Consider the following 12207-nt stretch of genomic DNA (forward strand, 5'->3'; position numbering starts at 1 on the left):
ATTATTATTATTGTTATTTAGAGGGTTAAAAAAAAATCCTCAGATGTGTGAAAATAATATAACAGAAGTGGTGGGACGTCAAAACTCTCTTTGTTTGCTACCGCACACAAAACTGTATATGATGTTTGAATAACATAGGAATCGTTATCATCAAAAAGGCACCTCGTATTTTTCTTATTGTGCTGTTTAATGTTGAAAATAGGTTAGACGATAGTCCCGTGGGATCTCGAGGATAAGCAAGGTACGGCTATCGGCGGACACGAAGAGCTGGCAAAATCAGACGTGAAACGCAAGACAAGTATCTTTTTATTAAACGCTCGTATTAAACACTACAAAACTCTAATGATTGATTCTTATTGCGAAGAAATTTGAGCTTCAGCGTTTCTGTAATGCGAGAATGGTGTCACGAAAATCGTAAAAAGTCGAGTGCACATTCGTTTGTTTTTGATGCACGTTAAACTGCATCTGTAGTTTCAAAAATGTCAAATCTAATTTTATCAAAATATGTGCCTCGTATTTTTCTGATCCTCATATTTGATTCTCAAAAACAGATGCGACGACAGTTCCGTGTGGTGTGGACGACAGCTAGGAATGGCTTTTGGCGGACGATAACACAGAACGAGACGAGAAATGAAATGCAAGACAAGTTTCTTTCTATTAAACGCTCGTATTAAACACTACGAAACTCTAATGATTGATTCTTATTGCGAAGAAATTTGAGCTTCAGCGTTTCTGTAATGCGAGAATAGTGTCACGAAAATCGTAAAGAGTCGAGTGCACATTCGCTTGTTTTTGATGCACGTTAAACTGCATCTGTAGTTTCAAAAATGTCAAATCTAATTTTATCAAAATATGTGCCTCGTATTTTTCTAATCCTGATATTTGATTCTCAAAAACAGATGCGACGACAGTTCCGTGTGGTGTGAACGACAGCTAGGAATGGCTTTTGGCGGACGATAACACAGAACGAGACGAGAAATGAAATGCAAGACAAGTTTTTTTCTATTAAACGCTCGTATTAAACACTACAAAACTCTAATGATTGATTCTTATTGCAAAGAAATTTGAGCTTCAGCGTTTCTGTAATGCGAGAATAGTGTCACGAAAATCGTAAAAAGTCGAGTGTACATTCGCTTGTTTTTGATGCACGTTAAACTGCATCTGTAGTTTCAAAAATGTCGAATCAAATTTTATCAAAATATGTGCCTCGTATTTTTCTAATCCTCATATTTGATTCTCAAAAACAGATGCGACGACAATTCCGTGTGGTGTGGACGACAGCTAGGAATGGCTTTTGGCGGACGATAACACAGAACGAGACCAGAAATGAAATACAAGACAAGTTTCTTTTTACTACAGGCTCGTATTGAATACTACTGAACTCTAATGAATCTTATTGCAAATAAGCCTGAGTTTCAGCGTTTCTGTAACGCGAGAATGGTGTCACGAAAATGGTGAAAAGTCTAGTTCACATCCGTTTGTTAGATTTAATTTCATCAAAATATTTGCCTCGTATTGTTCTAATCGTGATATTTGATTCTCAAAAACAGGTACGACGACAGTTCCGTGGGATGTGGACGACAGCAAGGAACGGTTTTTGGTGGTGGTTTTAGTGGGTATTCTGTAAGGCGAGTCCCACACTCCTGGGAGTGACGGTACCCTACCTAGGGTGGTCCATAAAGGATTTCCCCACCGATTTGGCCATACGCACAGAAAAAAAAAAAAAAAAAAAAAAAAAATGAAGAAATAAGTAAATGAATGAATAAATAAATGAATGAATCAATGAATGAATTAATGAATGAATAAATGAATGAATCAATGAATAATTAAATCAATGAATGAATGAATGAATCGATGAATAATTAAATGAATGAATGAATGAATGAATAAATAAATAAATAAATAAATAAATTAAATAATTATAAATAATTATATGTACACGCACGAATACAGTATCTCAGATCACGTCGATTCAGAAATTTAAACTTGTATGTCGAGGTGGTGCACTCGTGATCTGTGAAAAAATACACCATTTACAATAATGCTGCGTCCGTTTCATAATGCATTAAATTTTCAGTAAATAATGCTTCAATTCAATGTCTTCAACAAAATGTTGTGTAGCTACATTATGAAACTGCGACTACAGTCGCAATTAAAACAAAGAAACGAATAAATGCGTTAATCAAACGAATTCACGGAACACTTTTCAAATTGTCCTGAAAGTAACAGCACCGAGTAGCGGAAAACGATCTGTTGGTAATACTTTTACACTAAATGGTCACTAATTTTGATAAGATAATTATCATTTTTAAACTGTCATCAAGTACGGTTAAGCATAGGGTACGACGTGTGGGTTGACAATGTGCAAATGGCCGCCGTCACAGAGATTATGTACAAGAGTCGGAAAGAAACGAACCGAGCACTCTTCAAAATTATCTTAGACAACGATAGTTTGACAGAGATGAGTCCAACCGGGAAAGGCAAACACGAAGCAATGCCGGAGAATATTTATTACGCAGTGAAAAGTAATTACGCATTATTCAATGTATAGAAATGTAGCGGGCAACATTGTAAATATTATGCCCGCGTCCCTGTAAATTTCAGCATTCGTTGAAAAAATTTTCAGCGAGGAGGACGGATTAACATAAGAGGAGTATCGAAGGTGCATAATTCTGTTGTGCAATACTATGCGCGATCCGAAAAAATAACGGATTCCCGAATTTATGCATTGTACATATTTTGAATGAAACAAAATATTTCATTGCACATGTAAAAACCAATCAAACATTTGTATTACCATATCTGTAAGGAATTGTATAGAATTAAGTATCAAATCTCTGCGTCGGTTTACAAACTCAATATTAGTTTGCTAATTATTGTCATTGACGAACTGTCATTGAATTGAAATTGAAAGTGAAGCGTAGCGATCGCATTTACGAAAAAATACTGTCTTTGTCGCCCACGAAATGGAAAAATCACAGGTAAAAGGTAGATGAATCATAACCTGACGATTATTCCTTCATGCTTCTACTTCTGTCATAACATCGGCCATACTTTCGCCGTACTTTAACGATACCGCAGCCTGTCGTGCTTCGTACATACTTATGTCATCTGGATAAGAATAGTACGATTTTCGTATTGAAGTAAAGAGCAATGCAAGGGTTTCGTTCTGAACAAATGCGAGTCATTTCGTTCTTACGCATTACGTATCAATTTGTCGGACAATTAACGAAATTCCAGAATGCAACGGCATATTTTCATCGAAAATAATTTCGAACCGTGGTTTACTGACCCCGGTTTGATCATTGCGTGAAAATAACGCTGGGTCGTGGCAATATTGCGCTCATTGTTACTACTAGAATCACAGAAAAGTCGGCCACCCATGTGCTTTGTTGCCGCGGAAATATTCGACGTACGAAAGTAAATACACGGTGTCAGAATTAACCAATTTTCGCGCATCGTTCTCCAGAATACAAATAAACTGACCTAAAATTTTGCGACGAACAAGCAATACACTTTTTCGGGTGGATTCTGTTAGTTTCTCGAAATCATTTTTGTGTAAAATAAGAGTGATAAGCCTTTGTCAATAATGCTGCACTTTGACGGAATCGGGATGATTCGATGATCATTTTCGAAAGAATTTCAATTTTTGCGCTACATCATCTCGACGTCGCCGCGTCGGCAAACGGTAATAGCGGGATCTTGATCGGCCGGATCGGCCACGCGCGAGCGTTCGCTAACCTCCGTGCTACAACGGTTGTCACTGGCAACCGATGATAACAAAATGCTTGTTAACCTCCCGTTATGCTGCTTTCGTGTAATTATCATTGATAATTTTAAATGCGGACGTTTTTGTCACGCTTCTCTCAATGCAGATATTTTCAAACTACTAATCTTGCTGCTCGCCTAGCTGCAAACAGAGAAAGTCAGTCCAACGGAACTCATCGCGCAGAATCGTCAATGACATATCGTATACCGCTACCTGGACTCGGGTGAAGTTGGCGCTGGTCGATTTTGCCAGATATTTCAATTCCACCTGTTCCGCCAGTTAGTACCGAATTTTCGACAAAAAGTTCGAATTTTGAGATTTATTTCTGGGTGATTGGTTTGACGAATCCCGGAAAATTTTTGATATCCGCGCTCAGGATTTTGCGTATTTTCAGAAAAAAAAATTAAACCCTATTTTTGTTCTCGAAATCGAAAAATTTTTTTTCGCGCGCAAAAACGGCTGTTTCTAAAAAAATTTCGACTTCACTATCGGAGAGATCGTTGCAAATCCTTCAAAAATCACGCAAAAAATTTCTCAAATTATCACACGGCTAGATTTTGGAGGGGGTGGCCACCTTATCGTGGTCACCCTGTATATCGACGATGGGCTGGTGGCATCAACAAGCGAAGGGAAAATAGACGAGCTGCTTGAATGTTTGGCAGCTGAAATCGACATAATGTTCAGGCCATTAAGTCATTTCTTGGGAGTAGAAATAAAGCGTCTACCTAACGATTCGCTATTCACCAACGAAACATCGTATGCCCAGAAAATAATCGAGCGGTTCCGGGTGCAGGAAGCCATACCAGCTGATCCGCATCAGGATCTAAGTCTGCAGAACACGGATGGAGAGGCATGCAGAACACGGACGGAGAGGCGGCGTCGATCAACGCGCCATACAAAGAAGCAGTAGGTAGCTTACAATATTTAGCTACAGTGACAAGACCGGACACAATGTACGCAGTGAACGCAGTAAGTCAGTATTCTGATCACCTAAGAAGATTCATTGAAAGTAAAGCGAATTTTAAAATATGTGAAAAGGACAGTAATTTACGGTATTCAATTAAAGTCTAACGTAGATTTTCTGAATTTAGTAGCCTATAGCCACGTGGACTTCGCAGGTGATAAGGAATCAAGAAAGTCAACAAGCGGTTTTTTAACCATTAGGTGCGCACCCAGGTACCCAGGTGCCTACCTCATAACATTTTTGCTGGTATTTAAAAAAAAAAATTTTTCTCGATCTGAGCCTCCGGATCTAGGAACTTTAACTCTTCACGAAGAGATTCCCATAGCTATATTTAGAAAAAGATAATTTTTTGCAATAAAAAAATGAACTTGAAATACGGTTAGTGCCAGGGGGCACCCAGGGTACCCAGATACCCAGTAGAGAAAAATTTGATACATTCATCTGTAAATCGATGTTAATGTTAATAGATGTTCCTAACTGATCAAATGCGTCACTGCTGGGCCCTTGTAAACTTGGAAAGGGGGACGCTATCTAACTACAATTACCACAAACATTTGGAACATCTGCTGCTCGATGAAGCAAATAATTGGCTATGGAGCGTTCGAGATCCCCTCCTTCGATCTCTCTTTGAGGCAACTATACACTACTTTTGAACGTAAATGTTAAGTATAATATAGAACACATTTATATTCTAACGGGCAGTTGTTCAAAGTCGCATTAACACCAACAGTGCCCGTGACATATACAAAACATGTCAATAACTGACACAGACAGCTGATTGAGACGACCATCGATAGCGACCGTGACCTGCTAGCATCCAAAATAGTAAACAAAAACGACGGACGCTGACTAACGCATATCAGGGCGACGACCCACAACAGGACACACGAATAGGGAAATGACGTCGACAGGATCATCCAACAGCAGCTCCGGGAGAGTATAAAACTGGAGGACCACGAAGAGCGGTTACCAGTTGTCCGGCAAAGCGCCGAACTGCGTCACCGAGTAGAAGGATAGCCAAAGTTATTAATCCAGTTGTCCGGCATAGCGCCGAGCTGCGTCATATTGTAACGAGGCGTTTCTCATCTAGAGAACGTTATCGAATTTAGCTTTACGAGATTTAGAGAGGAAATTCAAGCATAGAGATTATTCCGAAATTTAGTGAAGAGTATAGAAATTAGAGTTCACGATAGCCCAGGACTTCTTGAGGAAATATTGAGTAGAGTCGCGTATTCAACGTTTGAGCTATAGGGAAGTTTAGGAGCAGAACCGACGAATTCTGATAGATTGATTATTTCTTTAATTTTATTTTTAATTTTGTTCTCTACGGTTATATTTTGTAAAACCTTATGTTTTGTCTACCAACAAGGATCATTGTACTTGGATTAATCGCTATTACACATGTGTTATAGTTAAACACGTTCTCGTCTGTCTCGTTGTCAACACATTACTCGAACATATAACTTTACCTTGGAAAGGGGAGGGAAATAAAACCAACAGCCAGCCAAGAAATTCCCTGGTCTGAAAGGTTGGCGGTGTTTTGGGTCAATAACCCATAACAAAATATAGGCAGGCGACTCTCTTTACTCCGAGTTCGCGATTAGAAGGGAGTACTGGGAAACCCGTATCTCCGACTAGGTGACATACGCTTCTTTCACTGGTCTCCAGTTGAAGCAACGGCCTACAAGCCCTTGTCTTACTGAAGGGAGCAACATACGGAGGTGCTTGTTTACAAATTCAAGGCGGCTTTTGTGATATCTAAGTCCGTGCAGTTCGATCATCGGGTGTTTTGGGTTGATAACCCACAACATAATATAGGCAGGCGACTCTGTTTACTCCGATTTCGCAATTAGAAGGGAGTACTAGTTAGCCCGTATCTCCGAACAGGTGACATACGTCGCTCACTTGTCTCTCACTGAAAGCAACGCCCGAAGAAGCCCTTGTCTTTCCAAAGGGAGCAACGGGCGGAGGTGCCTGTTCACATTCCAAGGCGGCTTTGGTAATACCTAAGTCCGCACAGTTCAACTATCAAGGGTTTTTCGGGTCTGATAAACTGATCCAGCTTTTATCCATAAGAGGGGGTTCCTTATAAATCTGCTAAATTTGACAAAGAACACACTAATAACGGGTTTATCACATAGGCTCTGGCCTAAGATAAACCGCACCCGTTACAATATATATAGATGGCAGCAAAGTCTGCACAGCAACGGCGTGTGAGCGTAGACGGATATGAGAGAGATAGAGAGCTCGTGCGAAAGCTGGAGAGTAACGCCAGGAATTAGTCCCAGACCATGTAAGACTCGTAGACGCGAAGCATCACTTGATAGTAGTATTAAGATTATAATTCAACTATATATAATAAAGATGTTACCTGAAAGAATAATAATAAAACTGTAATCTCCTCATCATTCTAAAGAACCTAACATGGTAGCAAGAGGTCTGTGGTTCATCAAAAAATATACCGGTTAAAGTGAAAAATTTTGTGTACCGCGTACGAAGGAAATCACGTGTGAGACAAGATGGCTAGAAACAATGACGCAGTTATACTGGTGTTTTATGGAGAAGACTACAGTATGTAGAAGAAACAAATTACGATATTTATAAAATTACAAAAAGTGCAACAAAGCTATAGAAAGAGAGAAAATAGCAGCAGATAATGCAAAGTGGGATGAAAATGATTTGAAAGCTATGAATTATATATATAGTGATATTTCAAATAAGCAGCTGGAATTTGTAAGTAAGAAGACAACGGCATACGAGATAATTAAAAAATTTGATAGCCTATATTTGAAAGAATCTACGGCATTGCAAATTGTCTGCAGAAATAAATTAGAGAGATTGAGGCTTAAAGACTACATTGAGTCGGCAATATTTTTCTGTGATTTTGAAAAGGCGGTAAACGAGTTGAAAAATGCGGGTGCGAATTTGACCGAAAAGGAAAAGTTGAATTACATGTTGAACACGCTACCGGAATCATATAGTTACGTCGGTGATTTGATGCGCTAAAAGATAAAGATCAAACTGCGGACTATGTGAAAAATAAGATTCGAATGGCTGAGATGAAAAATAAGAAAGAGGAAAACCATGGAAGAAAAAGTAATTCATTCATGGTGGATAAGAGGACATGCTTCCAATGTGGCGAAAGTGGGCACATTCAAAGAGACTGCAAAAATGGCGGACAAACGGCAACGGCAAACAGTCGAGGCACGTGGCGTTCATCACGAGGCTGGAGAGGAACCGGAAGAGGAAACAGCAGAGGGCGCGGAGCAAGCGCACAGCAGGCAGCTCAACAAGATGAGAAGAGAGAAGGCAAAAATTACGCGTGTGTTACAACGGTTGATCGGCATGCGGCGCTAAATACAGAGATAAGTCATGGAAAATGGAAGTCAGAGATAAATTGGCCGTTAGACAGTGGTTGTACGGACCACATTATTACCGACGACAGTTTTTTTGATGAATGGATATTGCTTAAGAAGCCGGTAAATGTCTATTTGGGGGATGACAGAGTTGTAAAAGCTACCAAGATCGGAACTGTTTTGAGTTATTTCGATGTTTTTGGGAAAAAGAATCTATTTGAAATGAGAAATGTTTTTCATGTTAAAGATATGAAATCAAATTTGAACAGTTACAGCAAAATAACAGATAGAAATACAATCTTCTCAAAAGGTAAGAGGACGAAAATTATTAATTATGAGAGTAATATTACGGCGGTGGCTGTGAAAAATAATGTTATATATATTATGAAAAGTAAAGTAGCATCAGCCGAATCGTTCGTAAATAGTGCAAGAAAAGGTACTAATAAGATGAGTGAAAAGGAAAAATGGCATCGTTTGTTAGGCCATGTAAATTTTAAATATTTGAATGTTTTGGCCAACAATCAATTGTTAAATGGTATTCCTAGTGAATTGGAATCTGAATTTATGAAATGCAAAAACGTGCGTTGAAAATAAAATGAATAATACTCCGTTCGGAAATAACAGAAATAAAGCGAAAGAAATCTTGGAAATAGTTCACACTGATATGTGCGGACCATTTAGGTCAACAGGTTTTAAAGGTGAAAGATATTTTGTTTCGTTTATCGACGATTACAGTCAAATTGCGAAAGTCTATACAATGAAGTCCAAAGGAGAAGTTTGTGATTGCCTGACTGAATATGTAAATGAATGTGAGAATATAACGGGAAAGAAAGTGAAATTTTTGAGATGCGATAATGGTACAGAATATTTAAATGAAAAAATATTAAATTTTGCAAGAAGTAAAGGAATTGTAATCAATAATTGTCCTGCGTATACACATGAATTAAATGGAACCGCGGAATGTTTTAATAGACCAATTATAAACATATCACGTTGTTTATTAGCGGAAGCGAATGTGAATAAAAAGTATTGGCTTGAAATAGTTTGTGCGGTAACTTACTTAAAAAACCGTACATTGGAGAATACATCAGAAAGAAAAACTCCGTATGAAATAGTTTTTGGAGAAAAATCAAATGTTTCAAACCTACGTTTATACGGAAGTGTCGTTTTTGTAAGAGTACCGGAACAAAAGAGAACTTCGAAATGGGACAAAAAGGCGGATATGGGAATTTTAATTGCTTATAGTGACGTTGGTTATCGTGTAGTTTTGAAAAATAGAGTCGTAGTTGCGAGATATGTGGATGTAATAGAAGAAAATATAAAGTGTATAGGGTTAAGTGAAGAGGAGAGAGAGAGGAATCTGAGGATGAAGATAGTGAGTTAGATAAGGGAGCTGATGAGTATTCTGATAATGACTCGTTGGATGAATCGATGGAAAGTGCGAATGGGAGTATGGATGATACTATAGGGAGCTTCGATTCTAAAGATGAAACGGAAGTTCGTAGATCGCAGCGAATTAAAAATCCACCAAAAAAGTTTGATGATTATGCTGTATATGGTAATAGTATTTTTATTAACGTGTGTAGAACAGATATACCAAATTCATTTGAGGAAGCGATTGAAAGTAAAGATTACAAAGCTTGGAAAAAGGCTATGAGTGAAGAAATTGAAAGTTTGAATAAGAATAAAACGTGGAATTTAGTAGAAAGTAATGAAAATAAGGAAGTACTTCATGTAAAATGGGTATATACTAAAAAGTCCGATGACACATATAAAGCAAGGCTAGTCGTTAGAGGTTTTCAACAAACCGAGGAAATTAATGATATATATTCACCTGTAGCTAAAATGCAAACGTTGAAAATTTTGTTAGCGTATTGTTGTCAAATGGACCTAGAAATTGAGTAAATGGACGTTAAAACTGCATTTTTAAATGGGAAAGTGAAGTCGGAAGTGTATATTAAACAACCTAAAGGTTATAAAGATGGTTCGAATAAGGTTAGTAAATTACTAAAAGCTTTATATGGGTTAAAAAAAAGTCAAAGGGCATGGTACGAGTGCCTAGATACGTTCGTGACAAGTATCGGGTTTAAAAGAAGTAATAGTGATTCATGCCTATATACGCTAAGAAATGAAAGGGATACAATTTATTTGTTAATTTTTATTGACGATTTATTAATCTGTGGTAAAAAGGAAAAAGAAATGGAAAGAATAAAAGATTTATTAACAGGAAAATTTAAAATGAAAGATCTGGGTAAAGTTAAAGAGTGTCTTGGTATTACAGTTGAATATGAGTCCTCTGAATATGAAATGAAACTAAGTCAAACCAAATATCTTGAGTCATTAGGTAAGAAATGCAATTTAGAAAATAGTAAGTTGTATAAAACACCTATGGAAGTCAATTGAAAATTGAGAAGTCTGATACATATGAAAGAAATGTTAAATATAGAAATTTAATTGGTGCATTGTAATACATAAGTTCGGCGACAAGACCTGATATCAAGTTTCAGTGTAAATTATTTAAGTCGTTTTCAAAACTGTTATTATGAAGCACACTATAAATATGCCTTGCGAATTTTGAAATATTTTTATCTGACAAAAGACTTAAAGATGGTTTATAAAAGAAAAGAAAATGGAGAAATTCTTGATTGTTATGTTGATGCTGATTGGGCTGGTGATAATTCAGATAGAAAATCAACGACTGGTTATGTAATAAGATTATTTGGGAACGCTATATATTGGAAATCGAGGAAGCAAAAAAGTGTTACGAAGGCTTCGACATTTGCGGAGTATGTAGCAGTGTCGGAAGCGGTGAGTGAATTGATATTTATCAAAGAATTATTGAAAACATTTGATGTAGAATTAACGAAGCCTATAAATGTATATGAGGATAACTCGGGAACAATCGATAAAGCAAAAAATGGTAATTTTACGAAAAATTCAAAGTATATCGAAGTCCATTACCATTATGTATATGAATGGGTGAAGGAAGGCAGTATGAATATTGTTAAAATTGATTCGAATGAAAATATCGCTGATATTTTCACAAAAGCGTTGTGTCAAGAAAAGTTTGAAAAGTTTAAAAGTATGTTAAATTTGAACTGACTGCAAATATATGGGGCATTCCATGCCAAAAGGATCAAGATTTTACAGCGAGGTCTCAGATTTTTTTAATAATTTTTTGAATGAAAGTACATGGTAAAAACCTCATTCGGTAATTTTTTCAGAATTTTTCGATCCAGCATATCTGAGTTATGATTTAAAAACGCGAAAAAAACCTCACTTTCTAAAATCTGAAGAAATTCTAAAAAATCTTATAAAATATAACAAAATTTTTGGCGCTTATTAGGAGACGGAGATTTCATAACTTCAAAAGATAAATAAAAAAAAAAAAAAAATCGGTAAACTTGAATTATCGAATATACAATTTGTAATACAGGGCAAATCTGGTGAAAGTACATACCACTAAGTAAGTAACCTCAAAATAACACACGCTCGACGCCCGCGGTGTATACTTTCACATGACCCACGCTACAGTCCGACCTCCAAATAAGAAACCCGGCAATAAGAAACTTTCCCCAGTTCCTCACTCGAGTGCTTCCCCCACTCCGACTTAAACTCCGAGCTCGAGATTTTTGTGCGCGGAACATAAAAACAGAGAGTAGGGCATTTAAAGATTTTCATATAAAACAGTAAAAGATTCCGAGACGTAATGAAAATCGTTTTCGTCTTGTTGAGTATCATTTTGTTCCACAACGCACTCAGCTGACGGTCGAATATTTTCGAGGCAGTCGAACTCTGCCATCGAAGATTAATCCTCAGAAATATCGACTGTTTCTTCTTTTAGATTAATGGGATAAAATAATATGGACATAAAATTAAACGTTTATACTCACTAGACGATGGCATAACGAGCATAGCTCATGGCCAATTTTAAAGAAGAAACAAAAAAAAATAATACGTTACGTTTTTCGGTTTTTTGAATCCAATTTAATACCGTTGTGGCGCCTACCTCTTCATATCCGTCGACTTTTTTCATGAGATTCAATAGCTCGGTTACGTCTCGATCGTCTGCAGTTATCGATTTAAAGGTGACGTCAGTGCCCACAAACATATCGAGA

This window comes from Neodiprion fabricii, chromosome 3 (genome assembly GCF_021155785.1).
Source record: "Neodiprion fabricii isolate iyNeoFabr1 chromosome 3, iyNeoFabr1.1, whole genome shotgun sequence".
Taxonomy (NCBI): domain Eukaryota; kingdom Metazoa; phylum Arthropoda; class Insecta; order Hymenoptera; family Diprionidae; genus Neodiprion; species Neodiprion fabricii.